This window comes from Ursus americanus, chromosome 36 (assembly GCF_024610735.1).
Source record: "Ursus americanus isolate L20-20 chromosome 36, mUrsAme1.1.p, whole genome shotgun sequence".
Taxonomy (NCBI): Eukaryota; Metazoa; Chordata; class Mammalia; order Carnivora; family Ursidae; genus Ursus; species Ursus americanus.
The window spans coordinates 22858122-22880990 of NC_142162.1; the positions used below are offsets into that span (position 1 = coordinate 22858122).

The 22869-nt window shown below is 38.5% G+C and overlaps 1 long non-coding RNA gene across 1 annotated transcript in view; it reads right to left on the bottom strand.

Annotated features, from left to right (window-relative positions):
* The window catches only part of LOC123804113 (uncharacterized), a 439047-nt gene that overhangs the window by 134933 nt on the left and 281245 nt on the right, over positions 1–22869 (bottom strand). Inside the window, exon 4 of the long non-coding RNA XR_015723132.1 lies at positions 19132–19220. This is a non-coding gene — a long non-coding RNA (uncharacterized LOC123804113). The remainder of the gene's footprint in view (positions 1–19131; positions 19221–22869) is intronic.

Here is a 22869-nt window from a genome sequence, read left to right on the forward strand (position 1 = left end):
TGAAGGGAGTCCTGTTAAACACGGTCAGTGCTCCAACTGGTCTAGAAGCCTGTTACATATTAAATGTTTTATAGCTGAACTTTATTACACTCAAACTTCACAGAGACATTTATGAACCTTATTGCATTCTGATATGAAATGAGCCCACAAAGGTATTTCTGATTTTATGGGAATGGAACTTTTCATTGTATGGAACTTGCACAGAGCTGTTGAACTCTAGAGTTCAAAGTGATTTTGCAAATGTTAATTTCTCTAGGGATCTTTGGGACCTTAAAAAAATTGCTGATGACTTCTACATCTTGCATCTAACTTTTTTTTTTTTTCATTTGGAAAACATGTACAGTTGTCTCAGTAAAAGGAATGTGTGGAGTTTGTGGTTGATGCTGTATTCATGCCATGGTAAGAAGAGAGACCCTGTTTATTGCTGCAGGAGACATATAAGGAAAATAAAAGGAGGAAAATATCATTTAATAGATAAACAGTCATGCCCAGCTTGACATTTTTCTAACCCCTTCAAGGACACACATTCCTGAAGTTCTGTGAGTCAGTCTTTAAAATATATTCGGAAGATTAACTATTAACTTGACTTTGTAAGGAGATTTTCTGCAATGCCAACCAATAGAAACTGCAGTCTTTCCAAGTTTCATCCACTCATGATTTATTCATTCACAGTCACTGAATTCTTACTTTGTAACAGACACTGTTCTAAATACAGGTGACAGAAAAAAGATATAATTCTCCAGGAGTTTATGGTCAGTCCCAGATGACTAAGCCAAGACCTATGATATGCATAGACTGCTATCTGATTACAGATGAGAAATATCTAAATTAGAGTGTGTTGTATAAACAGCATGTTCACACCGGGGAACATCAGTACAGACTTCTGGGAGGCAGCAACACCTGAACTGGGTCTTTAGGAATGAATAAGACTGAGGCAGAGAAATGTTATTTGTGCACATCACCACAGTAGATAGGGGAAGGATATACACACATTCTGTGATAGCCTGAAAGACCTGCTTAGAAAGGAACCCAGAATGAGGGTCTACTTCCCAGGGGTATTAGCCATGCTAAACTTGGCTCTTAAGTGTGTAATCATCATATTATCTCACTGTGCTTATTTGTTATCTCTGTAACAGTCTTAATATTTACATGGTGTCTATGGTTTATACATTATTTTCATGTGTATTACAGAATTTAATCTTTATAGCAGCCTGGTGAAATGGGTATTATTGTTACTTCATAGAGAAATGAATCAAAGAGTTATCACGTGACCCTACCCAAGGTTATATAGTCAGAGTGTGCCTTAACTGGGCCAGGAAAGAAGCCCTTTCGACTCATATTCTGAGCTTAACTATTGTATCACAGAACCTTTAATAGGTTACTTTTATTGATTGATTCAATATGTATTTATTCAATATTGCATATATGCATGTATTTATTCAATATGCATTTATTGAGCATGTTTTCTATGCCAGGCAGGCATTGTTCTAGGTTCTGGGATATAACAGTGAACAAAAAGGTAATTTAAGATTGTGACAGATACTATAAAAATAAACATGACAGTATGAGAGTGACTGGAGGTGCAGACTATATTTTAGATGGCTGCTTTATTTCCTTGGTCCTCCAATTATATCCAGGATCTATTTCTCTCTGGGTACTCACATGATGTATGTTATTCAGCAAAAATTTACTAGGCATTTCCATGTATAAATCACCATTTGAGACTTTTCAATTATTTTTGTCAGTTTAGAGGAAATGAAGGGAGCTTCCACTTGTCATGGGACCAGCATGTGGCAGGTTCTTTGGCAGACAGCTTGTAAGCCTCGCTTTGGGGATGCTGGTGGAGTCTTTTGAAGTGCCAGGATTCTCTCCTAGCTGATTGTTTTGTTTCTTGGAAGGTGCATTGACTCCCATCCTCTCAGAGGTAGAAGACAAATCCTGTTCCTGCTGCTTATATGTCCTCCCAACAGCTGTCCTACATAAACATCCTTTCAAAGTTCTTTATGTTTCTTTTTTATTATATTATGTTAGTCACCATACAGTACATCCCTGGTTTCTGATGTAAAGTTCGATGATTCATTAGTTGCGTATAACACCCAGTGCACCATGCAATACGTGCCCTCCTTACTACCCATCACCAGTCTATCCCATTCCCCCACCCCCTCCCCTCTGAAGCCCTCAGTTTGTTTCTCAGAGTCCATAGTCTCTCATGCTTCATTCCCCCTTCTGATTACTCCCCCTTTCTTTATCCCTTTCTTCCACTACTGATCATTCTAGTTCTTATGTTCCATAGATGAGAGAAACCATATGATAATTGTCTTTCTCTGCTTGACTTATTTCACTTAGCATTATCTCCTCCAGTGCCGTCCATGTTGCAGCAAATGTTGAGAACTTGTTCCTTCTGATAGCTGAGTAATATTCCATTGTATATATGGACCACAACTTCTTAATCCAGTCATCTGTTGAAGGGCATCTCGGCTCCTTCCACAATTTAGCTATTGTGGATATTGCTGCTATGAACATTGGGGTGCATATGGCCCTTCTCTTCACTATGTCTGTATCTTTGGGGTAAATACCCAGTAGTGCAATGGCTGGGTCATAGGGTAGCTCTATTTTTAACTTTTTAAGGGACCTCCACACGGTTTTCCAGAGTGGCTGCACCAACTTGCATTCCCACCAACAGTGTAGGAGGGATCCCCTTTCTCCACATCCTCTCCAACAACTGTTGTTTCTTGCCTTGTCAATTTTTGCCATTCTAACTGGCATAAGGTGGTATCTTAGTGTGGTTTTGATTTGAATTTCCCTGATGGCTAATGATTTTGAACATTTTTTCATGTGTCTGTTAGCCATTTGTATGTCATCATTGGAAAAGTGTCTGTTCATATCTTCTGCGCATTTTATGATTTGTTTGTTTCTCACATATTGAGTTTGAGAAGTTCTTTGTAGATCTTGGATACCAGTCTTTTATCTGTAGCATCATTGGCAAATATATTCTCCCATTCCGTGGGCTGCCTCTTAGTTTTTTTGACTGTTTCTTTCTCTGTTAAGTCCGGTTCCTTTCCAAAACAAATGTTGGTGAGAATGCCTCATTATCTATTATTAAATATCTCATTGGGGATGACAGAAAAATGCTCAACAAATAAGGTCCGTCACAACTAAGGTAGTCACACAGGATAATCTCCAAGCACATTATAGGATCACACAGGTCCCAAACTATGATAAGCACCATGCACTTGGAATCACACAGCTCTCCTCTGTACCACACCAGATACTTCAACATTAGAGTACAAGTCTGACCACAGAACTGTGTGCAGGGCTCCCGAAGAAGCGTGGCAGCCCCAGGTGGGGGTGGGGATGGCTCCCTTGTTCCATTTTAGCAATCTAGAGGTCTTTGCCAGTTAGCTGATTATCTCTTGGAAGTCTAAAAGAACTGAGTTTGAATGGATTAAAGATGAGCCTATAAAACATCCCAGAATGGAGTTAACAGTTGGGAGTCCTCGAGGAGGTGACACTGTGAGAGCACTGGACCAGGAGGAGAGCCCTGGGTGCTTTTAGACAAATCCCTCCTTCTGGATTAGTCTTTGGGCCTGGTGCAGTGTTTTGGCTTTGAAGTAAATGAGACTTCCCAGCACACGGAGCTTATTCCACAGACTAGCTATTTGACTTTGGGCAGGCCACGTTAGCTTTATGAGGCAGTTCCTGCATCTTTAAAATAGAATTAGAACACTTATCTCATGATTTTGTTTTATTTGTTTTTGAGGTTGAAATAAGGTAATAGATGCTGTCTTAACTGGGCTTTTTAAAGAGATGTGTGTAGGTTTGCTTCGACACTGGCAATTTGTTGCACAGATGCTCTGGAATGTGAGTTATTATGGGGAATGGCAGCAGCAGCAGCAGCAGCCCAGTCCCTCTGGTTCTCAAGGATTCACAAAACTTAGTAGAGTAACCGCTTCACATGCAACAGCAGTCTGACCTTTCAGTGATCACCAGGTATTTATACTCCTCCAAATATGCGATGTAATTTGGGTTTTGCCCCTTTGATGTGGAACATCCTGGTGTGGCAGCATGTGAACCATCTTTGAGCTAAGGGTCCACCTTATTTATAGCACACGTAGGCATGTATAGGGTTACTTTGGTCTGTACTCCGATTCCTGCTTCAATCAGTAATACAGGGCTAGCTGCAGCCACAGTCTAAGTCTGGGCCTTAGAACTTCAAAGGGCCTATGGTTGAAATAGGTATTGTGAGGCTTAAAGACGTGTTAGAGGATATAAGAGGGGTATGATACATCATAGCCATATATGTAAACAAGACCTACAAAACTGAAGCCTAGCTAATGACCTAAAGACTAAACTGTGGGGTGTTGAGGAATAAGAGCCACTACAGAACAGTGTGGCAAGCAGCCAGGCCCCACAAGGCTCTAGTGTGGCCACATCAGTCCAGGATACTCACATACCCCAAGGGAGGAGAACACTGCTTTGGAGCATCAAGTCACACATACATGCAGACAATACCATGGCCAGTGTCTTTTTGGCTCTGAAAGATCATCATCATTTATATACAATGGATGCATATGATTATATATACTATCAGGAAGAGAGGGACAGTGGCTGGGTGGTCGCATGTCTTTCTCGTGGTTAAATTGTTTATTCAATGTCAGTTAAAATAGCTGGCTTATAGACATAAACAACTAGGATAAAGACTTAGGACCACCTGATAGCTGCTTTTGCTGTTCCCCCCAAGTTGTCATGATAAAGCACATAGTGAAATGATTGCAATTGATTTTTTTTTTAGAGAAATCCATGGCCACATTTGTGCAAAACAGGAAGTGCCAGGGGGCTAACCACACAGCCTCTGAATTTATTTCTCCCACATCTTTAGGGAAAGGAAAAAACCTCACAAGTTGCAAAATGGTGGGACACAAATACCCTTTTTTGGCAGATGTGAGATGGATGGGATCTGGTTCCTATGCTGTGGTAGTTAGGAAGCCAAATTTTAGGGCAACTTAAATTCTGTTGTGACTGTTATGTTTGGGTTCTTTTGCTCATGGTTGTGGCTGCATTCTTTGAAGAGAAAATCCACAAGGACAGGTTAGTGATCCAAAGAGTCACATGTGTTGTGACCTTTTCTCATTTACAGCTGCCCAGCCATTGTCATTTTCCAAGTGACTGATCCCATTAGCTTTGATGACCCTTTCTCTTCACCCAAACCAGTTTAACTTGTCAGAACTCTTCAACAGAGCTTGACAAATCAGAAGTTTGATTAAAAATCTGAAATTGTTGGAAACTGACTCCATCAGAGAAAATCCTTATCATTGAAAATCTTTTGGGGTGCACAATCCAAGAGGAAGTGCAGCTCCCTATCCCTTCTGATATGAAGCAGACAGGGGAGGATTTACTATTCCTGTTTCAAGGTCCACAAATCAAGAATTTTCTGCTTATCCTTGTCTTGAAATAATATGAGTCCTGTCCTTGGCTCATGATCCATCTCATGGCTATGTGGTATAGCTTTCTGGGTGACTTTCTTAGTAAAACAAGAGTCTTAAGAGAACTTTTGGGATAAATTGTTTTTCATTTCACTGAAAAAAGTCAACAATGGTCTACTCTAACACGCTAGTACAGTGTGGTGGTAGAAGAACTTTGCATCTGGAATTGGACAGTCCTGTGTTTGAATTCAACATCTCCACATATTAACCATGTGAACTGAGGTGAATTTCTTCAATATCCTAAGTCTTGTTTTTTGATATTTATAAAGTGGGCACAGTGGTAGTAGTATCTCCTTCATAGGGTTGTTGTAGTGTTTCTAAAGAACCAATTAATGGTAGCTAATTATACCATGAGAATGTATTTAAGGCAAGCACCCCAGACACTCACATGTGCTATGAGAACTGAAGAAGTCACAATACTACATTCAGGATGCAAATTTGGGTCCCACGAAGCAAAAAATGATCTTGGACTAGGGATTAGGATAAAGGAGTGACTGAATTTTTTCTTTTGGAAAACAATGAGTATTTATCAGTTGAAAAAATATTTCATGAACTAGATCGAAACTTCTCTGAGTTGATGTGAGCCAGCTTAGCTGAATGTCTGTTATTTGGGACTGGACAGTGAGGGATGCCATACAAAGCTCTTCTGTGTCCAAGCTGAGTAACAGCCATATGATACTCCCAGACATACCTTCCCCAGCCACATGACACATTGCCACGCTAGGCACAGAGAGTCTGTATATTTCTCTTTCCTGTTATTACACATTCCGTGTGGAATTCAAATGCAGAATGAGCATCTGAACGACTTATGCATTAAAAATTGAACCTAGTGAAACAAAGTTTTAGGGACTCACTTTTAATAAGATGGCGAATTTGAGAGAGAAACTAAACTAAGTATTTCCCTCTCTCCTGACCACATATTAATAGTCATTGCCAGTGACAATGTATTGTGCAAAAAAGACATGGCTATCCTAAGAACACATAATGGTGTATGTAGGCATATGAGCACATGGACATATTTGAATTTGTGTTTAAAACTCATTCAAGAGTACAAATTGGGAACTTGCGTGAATGGCTGGCGAAGACTATTTGGTTTTGTTGAGGTTAGTCACGTGACAGAACCGAATGTTTTGTACAAACAGCCCTTCTGTCTGTACTAAAGGCTTCGTCAGTGACGTACATCATCACTTGGAGTTTTAAGGGTAGAATCATGATTTGGTGGGAGACGGGGGAAATGAAGTCCTTTGGAGAGAATCCAATCTCCTTTAAGGCAGCACTGTGAAGCTGCCAGATATATGAAAAAAAGTTAGTCCATGTGGATGGTTCGGTAGGCAGTCCTGGGAGTGAGGGCTGACGGTGTGATGTAATGGTGGAGGTGAAGTAGGGGATGGAAGGCAGGGGCATCCTCATGTGGATTAAGAGTCACAGAAGCAAGAGCAGAAAATAAAGATGTGGATGTGGGGAGTACACAGGATCTGAGGGAGAAAGGGCAGAGTCCGAAAGGGGGGTTTCCGTGAGGGGAGGGAGGACTTTACAGCATATGCTGGCCTGGTAGGAAATGTCTTGACTGTCAGAATGTGGGTATAATGTAGTTTTTCTATTTTTAATGTAATATTTTAAGAGTGAAAAGTCAGGGTATCGGCAAGCAAGAGATGGGACTCTTAAAACGGGTAACACAGGGGAGGTTATTGAAGAACCAATGTTCAACGGTGTGGGCAGAGTGCAGGGGGCCACAGGGGGCCGCGGAGGGTGGGGAGCACTTCCATCCCAGCCTGAAGGGATGAAGGGAGGGAGAGCTACTAGAGTCCCAGTGGAGGGCAGCAGGAGGAGGAGGAGACAGGCTGCCGCAGGCCACACAGCTCAGTCTCCAGGACGGGCCCAAGTGGAGAAGTGTGGACGGTGGGCCTTTCTACTTCTCGCGAAAACAGGAACTCTCTCTGCACGTGATACTGTGTTGATTTTTTTTCCTTTGCAATTGGTATTTTGGGATTGGGATGCTGTGCTTTCCAAGAGCTCAGGGGGTACAATCAGGCAGCCTGTGAATGAGCTGATGGCTCTGCACTAACTGTACAATCGTGTGCACAGGAGTGAAATTTCCCAACCGTTTCAGGGCACACAGCACGCTAGTCAGAGCCAAGAGTGGTGTTGTTGAAACTATTGTGGAGAGGCAGTTTTGCTCTTTTCTCTGTGTGCTTCTTTCTTAGTCCTCTGCCTCAGGTCAGTTCTAGGAAAGGCCCTTGAACAGGATAAGTAGCAACACACCTCAAGGAGTGACAGATACACACACACATACACACACACACATACACACACACACTTTGTCAACGAGTCTCCTCTTGGAGCTAGAGGAGCAGAGAGAGAAGGAGAAAAGACTACTCTTGTGGGATATATTTTCCACCTCTGCAGCCACCACGGTGGGCAGGGGTCGGGGGGACTGTTGTCAGCGGAGGAAATCAGGAGAGTACCTGAGATGGGGGGGATTCAATGAGCTTTGAATGAGGAGACCCTGTGCTTCTTACCACAGTGTGATCGGCATCTCTGCTTTGCTTAGAATCCCAGTCCCTTCTCTGGCTTGCTTTAGGACTGGCCACTGAAACCACACATCCTGAAATGCACCTAACTGTTTTTTTGCTTTAAATATCCACTGGGAGAAAAAGCAGAAACACACAACTCAAAAGCAGCAGAAACTGTCAGACTGCCTATTCCTCAGCCAGAGCAGCTTGTCTCAGCAATTTTGACGAAATCCTTTTATTCTTGGTGAATTCTAAAAAAGAAGAGGGATCAAGGAGGAGCTCTCCCTGTATCTCAAAAGATAAAAACAAAACTGCCACCAGCAAAACCTTTTCATATCAGTTAAGCGTGTGGCGGGGCCGAGGAGGGTTTTTTCAGTAGCGTGGTACTGAGCCTGACTGACGTGGGTTTAATTATTGGTTCTGCCTCCCGTACTGTGATGTGAAAGTTGCTCTATCTTCCTAAGAATGAATTTTCATCAATAAATTGAGTCGTTTGGAGAATTCAGTACATTCAAGTATCCCATGTGTTATCCAGTACATACCAAGTATTTCATATTACCATGATTATGATTGTAAATCGTCTCCTGTATCAAGGTGTGCTTAAGAAATATGTCTCTTTATTGAGATTCACAAGTTGTGAAACTTCTCTATGTCCCGTCCCAATGCGTGTACTGGCATTCTTTTCACAGTTCCATTAGGGCCCTGCCCTCTCTCCTTGTCCTCGGCATTCCTCAGGGGTCTGGATTTCTCTGAAAAATGGCTTGATGGCCCCCTGCATGCCAAACAGTAAGCAACCACTATTTGGCTTGGCTGTTTGTTTGACACCAACGTACTGCGGGTGGATGCCTGTGCTTTTAAAAAGAAAGATCTTTCCAAATGATAACAAACTTCCAATTACACATTTGGTGCCTTAAATTTATTCGGCCTGCTGCAATGAACAAACTGTCCTTGTTACTGATTTCCAAGAGCAACTGTAGTTGCAAAAAAATCAAATTTCTGTCCATTTTTAATATTTGTTTTTCATTTTGGATTTATGGGAAAAAAATGCATGAGCCCTCCTTTCCTTCGGAGGCTGCTGCTCTAATTCCTTGTGCTGAGGGTTTTCGCTTTGCCTTCGAGTTACCCTGAGCGCTTACCAGAGGGGCTGTCCTCTGACTCTTAGCTCTGTGTCCAGGAAAACCTGTGACAATATATCCAACCAGACGGTGGTTTGTTACCATGTCATCTTTAGCCAGGTATATATTTAATTGTAAAATAAATTTCTTTCTTATATCTCATGTGATAAGTGTTGAAATTTATTCTCTACATTCTTCTTTTGCAGCTCCTTAGCTGGCTTTTTTTTTTATAATAATTTTTTATTATGTTATGTTAGTCACCATACAGTACATTCCTAGTTTTTGATGTAAAGTTCCATGATTCATTACTTCATTACTTCATTCATAACACCCAGTGCACCATGCAATATGTGCCCTCCTTACTACCCATCACCAGCCTATCCCATTCCCCCACTCCCCTCCCCTCGGAAGCCCTCAGTTTGTTTCCCAGAGTCCATAGTCTCTCATGCTTCATTCCCCCTTCTGTTTACCCCCCTTTCTTCTCCTACCAATCTTCCTACTTCTTATGTTCCATAGATGAGAGAAACTATATGATAATTGTCTCTCTGCTTGACTTATTTCGCTTAGCATTATCTCCTCCAGTCCCATCCATGTTGCAGCAAATGTTGAGAAATCATTCTTTTTGATGGCTGAGTAATATTCCATTGTATACATGGACCACAACTTCTTAATCCAGTCATCTGTTGAAAGGCATCTTGACTCCTTCCACGATTTAGCTATTGTGGACAATGCTGCTATGAACATTGGGGTGCATATGGCCCTTCTTTTCACTACGTCTGTATCTTTGGGGTAAATACCCAGTAGTGTAATGGCTGGATCATAGGGTAGCTCTATTTTTAACTTTTTGAGGAACCTCCACACTGTTTACCAGAGTGGCTGTACCAACTTGCATTCCCACCAACAGTGTAAGAGGGATCCCCTTTCTCCACATCCTCTCCAACATTTGTTGTTTCCTGCCTTGTCAATTTTTGCCGTTCTAATTGGCATAAGGTGGTATCTTAGTGTGGTTTTAATTTGAATTTCCCTGATGGCTAATGATTTTGAACATTTTTTCACGTGTCTGTTAGCCATCTGTATGTCTTCATTGGAAAAGTTTCTGTTCATATCTTCTGCCCATTTTTTGATTTGATTTTTTGTTTCCCGTGTATTGAGCTTGAGAAGTTCTTTGTAGATCTTGGATACTAATCTTTTATCTGTAGTGTCATTTGCAAATATCTTCTCCCACTCCATGGGCTGCCTCTTAGTTTTTCTGACCGCTTCCTTGGCTGTGCAGAAGTTTTTTATCTTGATGAAGTCCCACAAGTACATTTTTTCTTTTGTTTCTCTTGCCTTTGGAGATGTGTCATGAAAAAAGTTGCTGTGGCCGATGTCAAAGAAATTGCAGCCTATGTTCTCCTCTAGGATTTGATGGATTCCTGTCTCACATCGAGGTCTTTGACTCTCTCCTTTACAGAGCCAGATCTGGGGCACCTGGCTGGCTTAGTCTGTGGAGCATCTGACTCTTGGTTTCGGCTCAGGTCCTGGGATCAAACCTCACGTCAGGCTCTGTGCTCAGCGTGGAGTCTGCTTGTCCCTCTCCCTCTGCTCCTACCCCCTGCTCTCTCTCTCTTAAAATAAATAAATAAATAAAATCTTACAAAAAAAATAGAGTTGGATCGTTTCCTAACTCCCTAAAAAAGAAAAAAAGCAAACACTTGTTTGTTCCCTTCATCTTTAATAGGTCAAGAAACAACAAAAACAGAAACAAAAACAGAACATCCAGACCTCTGTGCTGCCAGGAGGAAAGCTCCTTGGCTGGCCTCAGTCTTATAGGAGTTGCTGGGCACTGAGGTCTCGCCCTTGGAGTAGGGTGGGGCTCGGCCTTGGCAGGCTCATTCAGAGCTGCCCAACAACGCCTGGGGTTCCTGTCTGTGGGTTCTCCAGGCAACGGGGGAGTGATTCTGTTCTCTCCCACTAAAGACCTGTGAAAGGGCTTTTAGATGCCTACTGTGACAGGGGTTTTCAAAGAACAGATCTTCTTTCTTCTATACCCTTCTGAGTGATGAGCCACTCAATCTTCCTGTCATTACTTACATTCTTTTCCCCTTCTCAGTCCTTCCCTTTACAGAATCAGGCCAAGGTAGCTGAGAAATCTTGTTCCTTCTCTGGGGGTGCCAGGAGACAAGAGCAAATGTTGCTCCTTTCCTCTCTAAACACAGAACGTCACTGCCCCAGCATCACCTAATTATTTAACTCTCCTGATCCCTGTCCTCAAATGATCTGTTATTCTGGATTTGGATGATACACGCATAGTGGTTGTAGGAATTGTTGGGGGGTGGGGAGTAAAATAAGACTGGGTAGGGACCTGTAGTTTGAAAGGTGATAGGGACACTCTGGTAGATTTATTCCCACTCAGAAATATGAAAGCAGAAATAAAATCCCATTCTTGCCCATGGCAGCATGTTCATGTGCTTGGGGAAAACTTCTCCCTCTCCATTATTCATAAAATGGGTAACTGAGGTCTGTGTCACCCAGGTTCTCCTTCTTCTGCCCTGTCTCCTTTGGTGGGCACTCCTTCTGTCAATGTGACTGTTTCGTAAAGATGAGGCCTCAGATTCCTTCTTGTGATCTCTCTCCTCGTGGGATCACCTAATCTCAAAACTTCCCCATTTTCCTTGTTTCACGTTACATTTCTACATCTGTATTTCTCATCTTGAATTCCAGCCCCACATTTCCAAATCACTTACACGTGGGCAGGGCACTGTCAATGGAAGGTCAGCATTTCTAAGATAGAACACTTCAATTTTTCCTCATCTTGGCCACCTCCCACCTTTCCTTTATTTGTCGAGGCTTCCAGATCCAAAACTTCCCCCACTTACCCATTCAGTGACTTAACCTTGCGTACCATTTCATTATAATCATTTTTATAGGTTTTGCTTTTATTTTTAAACTAACTTTTAAAGTTTTTTTTTCTTATTTTAAGAGCTACTTGTGTATACATGTCAGGTAACAAAACTGAAAAATACAGAAAAGCACCAAGAAGCAAACTTGTCATGTATGATTAGACTGCACAGAGAGAAGTGTTACTGAGGCATTTTCATTCTTTGTTCCCTATGTGTTTATCTCTAGGTACATATAGTGAAAACACGGAATCATGTTTGCATTTCTGTATTACTCAGCAAGTAAGTATAAACTTTTTTAATGTTTTAAATGATTCTTGTTTGCTGTCTGGCTTTCGTTCAGGTAGAGGGATCACAATTTATGCAGCCAATTGTCTAACGCTATGCATTACTGATCATTTTTTCACTATTAAAATAATATGTGATATGAACCAATAAAGTAGATAGAGAAGGACTGACAGATTTTACCACATACATACAAATGAAAAATTTTTTTTGGCAAATGGCCTGAATAAAATTAAAACAAAATGATAAGCTGGGAGAATATACAAACAACATGTATAAGGAAAAGGGGCAATAAATATAATAGAGAGAGAATGCCTTCAAATAAGTTTGAACAATGCCAACAATCCAGGAAGGAAAAATATTACAGTAGACAGCTCAAAAAGAATAAAGAACTGATCAATAAGAAAGAAAATATATGTGCAAAATAGTGACTCCTTGTTTTCTTTCTTTCTTTTTTTTTTTAAGATTTTATTTATTTATGTGACAGAGATAGAGACAGCCAGCGAGAGAGGGAACACAAGCAGGGGGAGTGGGAGAGGAAGAAGCAGGCTCATAGCGGAGGAGCCTGATGTGGGGCTCGATCCCATAACGCTGGGATCATGCCCTGAGCCGAAGGCAGACGCTTAACCGCTGTGCCACCCAGGTGCCCCGTGACTCCTTGTTTTCAATTACACTAATATTGCACAACTTCTATTTTAAATTATAAAAATAATATAAACTCAAACTACTTAGTTACTAGAAAGAGTTATGAGAACTGTACTGGAAATCGAAACACCTAGAGATGATCACTGCTGACACCCTGTTTGATGTACTTTCCATATTTATCTAACAATCAAAACAAGATCCTTTGTCTCCCTTCAGAATCATTCCTTTGCCTAAATATTTCTACTGCCATAACTATAGACACAAAACAAAATACAAAAGAAACACCTGAAGAGATTTAAAAATTATTTTAAAAAATTGTAAATTGATGGTTGGAAGAAAATAAAGTAGCACTCATAACATTATTCTCACACAAGGTAGAATTTGGGGCCAGAACTAAAGGTATTAAAACAAAGTTTAAAATTGTCACTTTCTTTTGAAAAAGGCACAATTTGCATGATATCATCTCTGATATTTAAAGTGACTTCCACTGACTACTCCTTATTTGCTTAACTGACTTTACTTCCCATTACAATTCCTCTTATTTATTATTTGGGGGATTATATTTCAAATTCATCAGTGATTTTTGGAGCACGTTTTTTGGAAAAGGTACTTTTTGATGATTCTCTCTTCCCTTAGCCAAAATAACATCATTTTTTCCTATCTTGCTAACCATTCCTTTCCTTCTTTCCTAGTTTTATCCTTCTCTACCCAGCCTTTAAATGTGGGGTTTTTGTAAGCTCAATCCTAGGTTTTGTTCCCTTTCTATTCTATCCTCTCCTCCTAAGTGACTAGTTATGACTCACTATAGTTTACTCTAAACCAAGTCCTCAGAGCGTCATTATCTATTTGACCCCTTCTCTGAGTCTCAAAGGCACCTTGTGCTAATTATATCTAAACACGAGATCTTTGTTTCAAACCCGGTTCTTTTCTAGAGTTCATTTTTTCAATGAATCGCACCATCTCCCATCTATTTGCACAAGCCAGGAAAAGTAGTGATCTTTAACACCTCTCTTATCTTTTGGGACTAACTCATCTCCAAGTCCTACTGATTTTACATTTCTGGAGTCAATCTACTCTCAACTTCCACCATCACTTTAGACCAACTGATCTTTACCACCTGCTGAAACACTGAAGTTCCCTAAATGCTCTTTTGAATCGCCCAACACCTACTGCAATTCACCTTTAACCAGAGTGATGAAAAAAAAAAAGTAAGTTAGACTAAGTCACATTAATTTTTGCCAGAATACAGAAAAACAACTGATTTGATATACCGATGATATGTTCTTTTCCCTTGCTGAATTCAAGCTCAAATGCCTGTTGTAGATTTTTTAAAAATTTATTTTCTAGGTGTACGATCATGCCATCTATGAATAAACAATTTACCTGTTTCTTTCACAATTTGTATGTTTTTTATTTATTTTTAACTTGTTTTATTGCAGTGGTTAGCACATATAAACAATATTGAATACATATTATAAGAATGGATATTCTTGTCTTGTTCCTGATCTTAGGGAGTGAAAGAAATTAGTGTTGCATGATCACATATAATGTCAGATGCATATTTTTTGTAGATGTCCTTGATCAGGTTGAGAACGTTTGCTTTGAGTTTATTGAGAGTTTTATTTATTTTTTAAAGTCATGAATGGGTATTGAACTTTGCTTTTTATATTTCTAAGGAGATCATCATATTTTCTTTTTCAGGATGTTGATATGAAGAAATACAAGATTAATTTTTGAAAGTTGAAGTGATCTTGCATCCCTGAATAAACTCTACTTATTCATGATGTATTATCTATTTTATGTATTGACAGTTTCAATTTGCTGGTACATTAAGGCTTTTTGTGTCTATGTTCATGAGGAATATTGGTTTATAGTTTATTTTCTTTTAATGTCTATGGTTTTGGTATCAGGTAATATTGCTTTCAAAAATGAGTTGAGAATTGTTCCCTTCTCTTCTATTCTCTGGAAGAGTCTATATAGACATTTTTTTTTCTTAAATGTTTGGTACAACTAACTAGTAGAGTCATGTGGGCCTGGAGTTCTATTTTAGATTTTGTTTATTCTATTATAATTGATGTATAATATACAGTACAATATATAATGTGGAAAGATTTGTTCCTACAATTTCTTTAATAGATGCAAGGCTCTTTAGGTTATCCATTTTTTCTTAAGTTTTATAGTTTGTGCTTTCTAAGGATTTGTCCATTTCATCTAAATTATCAAATGTATCAGCATAAGTACTTCATAATATTCTTATTATCCTTTTAATATCTGTAAGATCCATGGAGATTCCTCCTCTTTCAATAGCAGATATTAGTAATTTGTGTCTTCTATAATTTTTTTTCATCAATCTGACTAAAGAGTTTATCAATTTTATTTATTTTCTCAATGAACCAGCTCATTCCACAACTGAGTTATGCTTAAATTTATCTGACTGTTATACTGACTTTGAAGGAGAGGAAAAGAACATGTATTTTAAGTGAGGCTTTGTAACAAAAGAAAATAAACACAAACAAAAATCTCCTTTGTTGAAGAAATATAGCAAATCCACGCATATATTCTGTGTACAAATGAATTACTCACAATGGGAAATTTGACATCCTTCTGATATTAAGTCAAAAATATTATCAATTAAATAGTCACCCACCTCGATAGTTTCCTACACTTTGCTAAAGACACCCTGCTATAGATCTAGGATAACAGAGTGATTCAATATCACAACATTAAACTCAATTCCACTTTAGGTTTTAGGTTTTGCCTCTCAGCTAATTTCATATATTCAAAAATTGCCTTTTTTCCCTCTTGAACTAAAACTGGAGCAAACATGAACTATGCTAATTATAAACACATTGGGTTAAATAATATGGTAAAAAATATTCACCTATATGATTAGCAAAAATAAAAGTATTATAATTCTCAACTTTTGTAAGGACAGGGTAAAATTGGCACTCTTTTATATGATCAAGAAGAACTTGCTACAACCTCTTTGCAAGGAATTTCAAAATAGGGGTTAAGAGCCCCCATGGTTCTCATACCTTCTAAATTAATTCTTTCTTTTCCTGGAAATTATTCTAAGGAAATGGTTAAAATGTGAAAAAATATGTATATTCAGAAATGTTCATAGGGGTTATTTAGCAGTTAGAAAAAGCTAGACACGATGTCCAATAACTGGGGATCAAATTTAAAGTAAACTTTACTAGGTTGAACCATGTCACACTGCCACTTCTGTCTAAGTTAAAAAGATTAAATGTCAACTATTTCGTATACTTCAATCTAGTAGGAGGAATGAAGGAATATTATATGGCCACTCAACATCATTTATATTGACTGTTTTTAGTGACGTGGGTAAATGCAAATACACTGGTATAATACATAGGATTCAAATCCTATTTTCTATATGCCTTCAAACACACACACACACACACACACACACACACACACACACACACACACACACACACCGAGGGGCCTGCTGTCATCTGTAGGTGGTGGGAAGTTTTTTTCTTGCCTATGTTCAACAACTTGATGATGTTATTTTTATAATCAGGAATGGGTTATTATTAAACAGAATTACAGAAACTATAATTTTCCCAAATAAGAAGCAGCACCTGTAATCTATCTGAAAGAACTTTCAAAGTGAACTAATTTTTGACCTTTTTGATCAGGTGCAAGGTAAAAGAACTGGGACAAACAGGATATATGGAAAAATTTGCTAATATGTCAGGAAAGGAGAAAACCCAGAGATTTCCAGGGGTGTTAGGTGACAAAACTCCCTAAGGAAACAGCTTGAACCCTGCCTCCCAGGTGCTGACCGAACCACCTGAGATGAACTCTGCCCCTGACCGCTGGCGAGCCCTCAGCATGCCAGCTGAGCGGGTCTGTATCAGGGTATGATCTCCCGCAGTACTTATTCTAGAACCGCTTACAAAATCAGGAAAGCACATCTGCAGAGAAGGCTACTTCAGGTTCTTTCCCTCATTCAATAATCAAAGTCAGTAGTACCCAACTTAACCTGATGAGAAAAATAAATGATAGGAAGCATGGCACACTGAATAAAGAGAAAGAGGACACCTCCCCTGTGAAAAGCATTCTGTTGCCAGCCTACTTTCAATCTGTCCATTTTATCCTCCCACGTACTTTGGAAAAAGTCAAGAATTACATTAGCCTTAGGTGACATACGCTTTTTCACTCAGATGTTTTCCTTCCGTACGTTTCCTGGGCTCACTCAGTTGTATATAGTGTTTTGACATTTGTGTGTTTCTGGATCCAATGGCTAAAATCACCACTCCAATCATTTAAAAATGCTATTTGGGCATTGAGATGTGTTTCTAGGAAAACACCATAAAGGATTTGAACAATCAAATTAAGATTTCTAAAGACTAGGATTTCTAAAACTAAGATTTCTAAAACAGGTAGGCAAAGGTAGGCAAACAAAGCTGCCAAATACATTTTCAAAACCAAACCTATTTATTTTTGAGCTGGAAACTTAAATACTTTTGAACCCTAGAATGCCGGAAGTATAGACAAGATGCTAAATGATGCTGAGTTTACAATTTGAGAAAAAGCATCCACTAATTTCTTTTAGAGGAGGTGTGGAGTAGGGGCTACCATTGCTGACTTTTTGGCACATTGAAAACTAAAAGGAAAGTTTGTTTCTTGAAAGGAGATTTTTACACTGGTGTGGTCTTAGAGAAAAATAATGTTTATTTTCAATCAACTTGGCTTAAGGTTTCCTTCCTTTACTTTCAGCCTTTAAATACACTAGCACAATTTTCTCCTCCTTCAATGGTGGCTGGAGCATGTAGACAAGGGGTTTGCATTGGCCTTAAAAATGGCCTTTTTGCTTAGCAGGTCAGAAAGTTGTGCTAATGAGTCCAAAGTTGTAGGCTTTAATTCCTACATGAAGCTTCAGCCATCTCTATTACTTGCCTTTGAAGAAGACCTGAAAGGCAGTGGAAATTGGACAAATAAAGTGTGACTGGAGAAGGAAACTATGGAATTCCAAATTAAAAGATGTTGCCTTGAGTGTAACATGGTGGCAGGAAGACCCATGTGGGCTAAGGACAGCACAAAATGCCTGAAGGTGTATCAGAAGAGGAAAGATGGACCACTGAGGCGAGAAGGGACTGAGTGATTGTATGATGTTTGCCTAAGGTGGTTGCTGTGGCTGCATCAGAACAAATTCATTCTTGTTACTAAGTAAACAAGTCAGAGGTTGGCAGGACAGGGGCATCAGCTTGCGATTCAGAATTTCTTTGTTATACAGCCAGACTGCTGGGTGGGAAGACCAGAAATCAAATGCTTAAATAGGTACTCAGGCTAATGCTTTAGTTTTGGAAAAAATATATAGTGTGCCATAAGTCTCTTGGGGTTTTCATCACAATATCATGGTGTTTTCTCCACTTGGCTCTGCTGTGGACAGTACAAGGCAGCTGCACATTCATTCAGGCCACACTCACTCCTGGGCCCCGTTTCTGTCCCCAGTCCATGAGGACAGATTATGCATGTTTTACATCTTGTTCAAGAGAGCATGTTTTAAGCAATATTTGGTAAAAATTAAAAACGAGAATGAGAGCAACCTCCCTTTGTCATTTCATAATCCTGTCCAAGAATCATAATGACTTTCATCTCATCAAAGTGGGAATGGGGATTATGAAGAGTGAAGGGGTGAAGGTAACTTCTGTGGGAACTTTGCACCTTTCCCTGCTGTCAGATTCTATCCTCTTGGCTCTGTACATGGACGCTTCTGGGTTCCGTGCCCCCTGAATTACTGCCTAATCTTCAGGGTACTCTGTCTCAAGCCTGATTTTGCTTGGATATGGCACTCCCATTAGAAGCCAGCTCTCCTAGACATGTACTTCCCTGAGTGGGTCAACTGGACGCTAGCCTTGCTCCTACACACTGCCCCACTTCCTACTAGATAGGAATGATTTCGCCTGCAGGGAGAAAAAGGACATCCTAAACTATATTAGTTACTAAGATTATTAGTACCAACACTCCCTCTGCTTGGTTACCATGGCTTCCTGGCTGTTTACAAGGCTGTGCAGGGAAGCAGAGGTAGTAATGAAGTCATGATGCCTGATAGTCACTATTTATGTCAACAGAAGCTAATGCCTCCTTCTACTGCCGTTCATAATCCCGTTCAGCCACCTGAATAACCCACACCTCATGATGAGGTGCAGGAGTGGGGCAGAGAAACAGAACCGTGTACCTGTCCGAGGAATCCTGCTTTCCATTTGGAGATGCTTCTCCTTGGATGTCTTTAATAATACTGTTTTGGTCTGGTGGACTCTCAGCATCCTGTGACACAAAACACAAATTCATTGATCAGAGGTATTTATGTGCTTTCTTGACGGGTTGACATCAGAGAGACTGCATTTGCAGCACCAGTATCATCAGACCAGATAAATACCAATTTTATAAATCTTACATATTATCAGGGTGAAGGCAAAGCATTCTAAGTCACAACACTATTTAAATTATCACTGGGAAGACCTAATTAATAAGATAAGAAAATTAAGAATGACAAAAATACCTAATCATCAAACAAAGAAAATCTCTTATTCACCAAATCAAATTTGACTCTAAGTATTGAAGCCTCCTTCAAAAAAGAATGAGTCACATGATTATTATACTTGCTCCCATCTCCTAACGAAAGATTTTATCTGTGAAGAGACATTAACAGTGAGTAGTCAGTTGAAAAGGAAAGATCCACCTATAACTTAGTAAAACAACTTAAATTTCATGGGACCATATAAATACACTTTTAATGAATTATTTTATTTGTTTATTTAAAACTCTTCCTTTTTATGATTTGTTTATTTGTTTCTTGTGTATTGAGTTTGAGAAGTTCTTTGTAGATCTTGGATACCAGTCTTTTATCTGTAGTGTCATTTGCAAATATATTCTCCCATTCTGTGGGCTGCCTCTTAGGGTTTTTTTTTTTGACTGTTTCCTTGGCTGTGCAGAAGCTTTTTATCTTGATGAAGTCCCACAGTTCATTTTATCTTTTGTTTCTCTTGCCTTTGGAAATGTGTCATGAAAAAGGTTGCTGTGGCCGATGTTGTAGAGGTTGCTGCCTATGCTCTCCTCCAGGATTTTGATGGATTCCTGTCTCACATCGAGGTCTTTCATCTCATCTATGGAACATAAGAACTAGGAAGATCGGTAGGAGAAGAAAGAGATAAAGAAAGGGGGGGTAATCAGAAGGGGGAATGAAGCATGAGAGACTATGGACTCTGAGAAACAAACTGAGGGCTTCAGAGGGGAGGAGGGTGGGGGAATGGGATAGGCCGGTGATGGGTAGTAAGGAGGGCACGTATTGCATGGTGCACTGGGTGTTATATGCAACTAATGAATCATCGAACTTTACATCAAAAATCAGGGATGTACTGTATGGTGACTAACATAATATAATAAAAAATATTATAATAATAAAAAAATAAAAAAAACCTCTTCCTTTACATTAAATCTCCAGCTATTTTTTTTACATGACCGTGATTGCACAATACTATAAAATACACTTCACTTTATTTACTAGATGCATTTCTGAATATTATCAGCAGAGGAAACTCATGTATAATATTTTGAATCAAATATTCATCTCCATTTATATGTATTTTAATTTGGGAAATAGAGTGGTACAGAAATCATATCTACCCAGACATGTAATAAAGACTGCATGTAACACTGATTCTAAAGAACTTTCTGAATTTGTTATTTTTTCTCATAGTTGTGTAGGAGAATACAATAACATCTGCACAAAGAAAATAACCCACAGATTAAAGTCACAAGTATATTAAAATGCGGCACACATATAGTGTATTTCTTTGGGTTTCTCAGAAACTCGAAGAGGCTTAACTGTGAGATTCAAGGTAGCAAGTCCATTCTCTTGGGGACAGAGCAGCACTGTTTCAATAGACATTTTTCTCTTCCCTCCAAATGTGTGTTTTTGTTTTTATTTATTTATTTGGTTTCTACCTATTGGTACTGGAAAGTTTTCACCTACTTCCAAAGAAATATTGTTATTTTAAAGTAGCAGGTAGAAATGTAAATTAATTCAATATGTTTTTCTCCTGAAAGCCAACTAGAAATGGTTTGAAGAAATCCACCTCTAAATCCGCTATTTACAAAGTGATCTCTTATTTTTGTTTCTTTGTTTACCACCACTTGAGAGAATGATAGAACAGAGATGCAATGCAGGCTGGAGTCCCAAAGTCTGAGAAGGCATAGCCCTGACATGCATGTATTTAAATCAAGCTACCGCCTTGAATCATAAAACACAGGAAAACAAAATCATTTTAGAAGGATATGTACCCAAGGTAGTATTTATTTATGCATATGTTTCCTGTGAATGCCTTCAAGTGTGGGTTTTCTGAAAAATAGAAATTTTACCAAGAATTTAGAAAATTATCTCCATTAATTGACACTAAGGAATTTAAGCTTCAGATTGGTACTTTAGATTCCAACCCTGGGACTCCATGTTCAAAGAAACTTTTTGAAAAACAAAAAGGCATTTTTTTTAAAGCTTTTATTTGTTTTGTAATTTTGAAAACACTATTTTATGGCAAAAGACTCCTTGGTTCAGTCTAGATAAGCAAATACCCTAATTAATAAAATTACCTTCTGACTATAATATTTCTCGTCCTACTTGTCCTCATCATTTTGAAAGAATGGAAGCCAGCATTTAAAAGCCAATGTAAACACCAGAAGTCAATGAAGTTATTCAGAAAGAGCTTCTGGTCACTTCTAAAACTGCAGCATTTTTAAAAGATTTCATTTAGTCTGCCTGTTATAAGCAATTTAAAACTTTCTTATTCTTTATGTGGAGTCACAGCTTCTGACTAAATACATTTTTAAGCAAAAGGTACACTTAATTAATGGACGGTTTAATTAAAAATATAGCTCCACAGTCTAATTATGAACCACTAGACATGGATGATGTAGTTTTGTTTAGGAAAGAAATATTTGTCCAGCCTTTAAAGGTTTTCTTTCCTAACTATATTTACAGTTTGCATTTTTTTCATTAAAAACAATTAAGATGGATTGAAGATTTCCCTTTTTGTGTAAATTTTATACAGAATATGTATGCATATATTCAATACATTAAAAATAAGTTTTCTATGTTACCTAACACTAATCATATAGGTATGATCTTAAATCTTCTTTCCAAAGTCTAATGCATAAGCTCTTCCTATACTCAGACTGATAAAATGAAAGGAAGAAACTCAAAATCATCAACTATTTTTTAACTCATTTGATCTCTATTTTAATAAAACTCAATCATATATATCTTCTTGAAATCTTACAAAATAGTGAATCAGAAGATCATTGGTTGCACTTGTACCATGGAGTTGTAGATTAAGGTAGTGGCTTCAAGCTTTCTGATGGAAACTTCTAATCCCCAAGTCCCTCAATTCAAATCAAAACAAACATATCAAAACAATGGGGCCAAAAATGTGCAGTTTTCAGGTAATCCACTTCCATAACTAAAACATGGGGAGCTAAGGAAAGAAACAAAATTTTCACGAGAAGCAAAGCACTGTAACAGAGTGAAACTCCTAACAGAGTAAAGGAGTAAATTATATATTATATAATAATTTACATATTATTATATATTTAAGACTTTCTTATATATTTAATATAGTTGATAATATCTGTATTGCATAATACTATGTATTATATATCATACCCTATATATATTATATACATAGGTATTATATACCGTATATATATATACACACATATATATTATATATATGTATTATATATCATACCCTATATATCATACTCTATATATATCTTATATGTGTGTGTATTATGTATAATGTATATAATTATATAATATATATAATTTAGAGACTAAGAAAGAACTATTGCAAATGAAGAATTGATAGAAATGTATAATTCAACAGAATATTTAGAAGATAAAATTCTTCAGAACAATAAA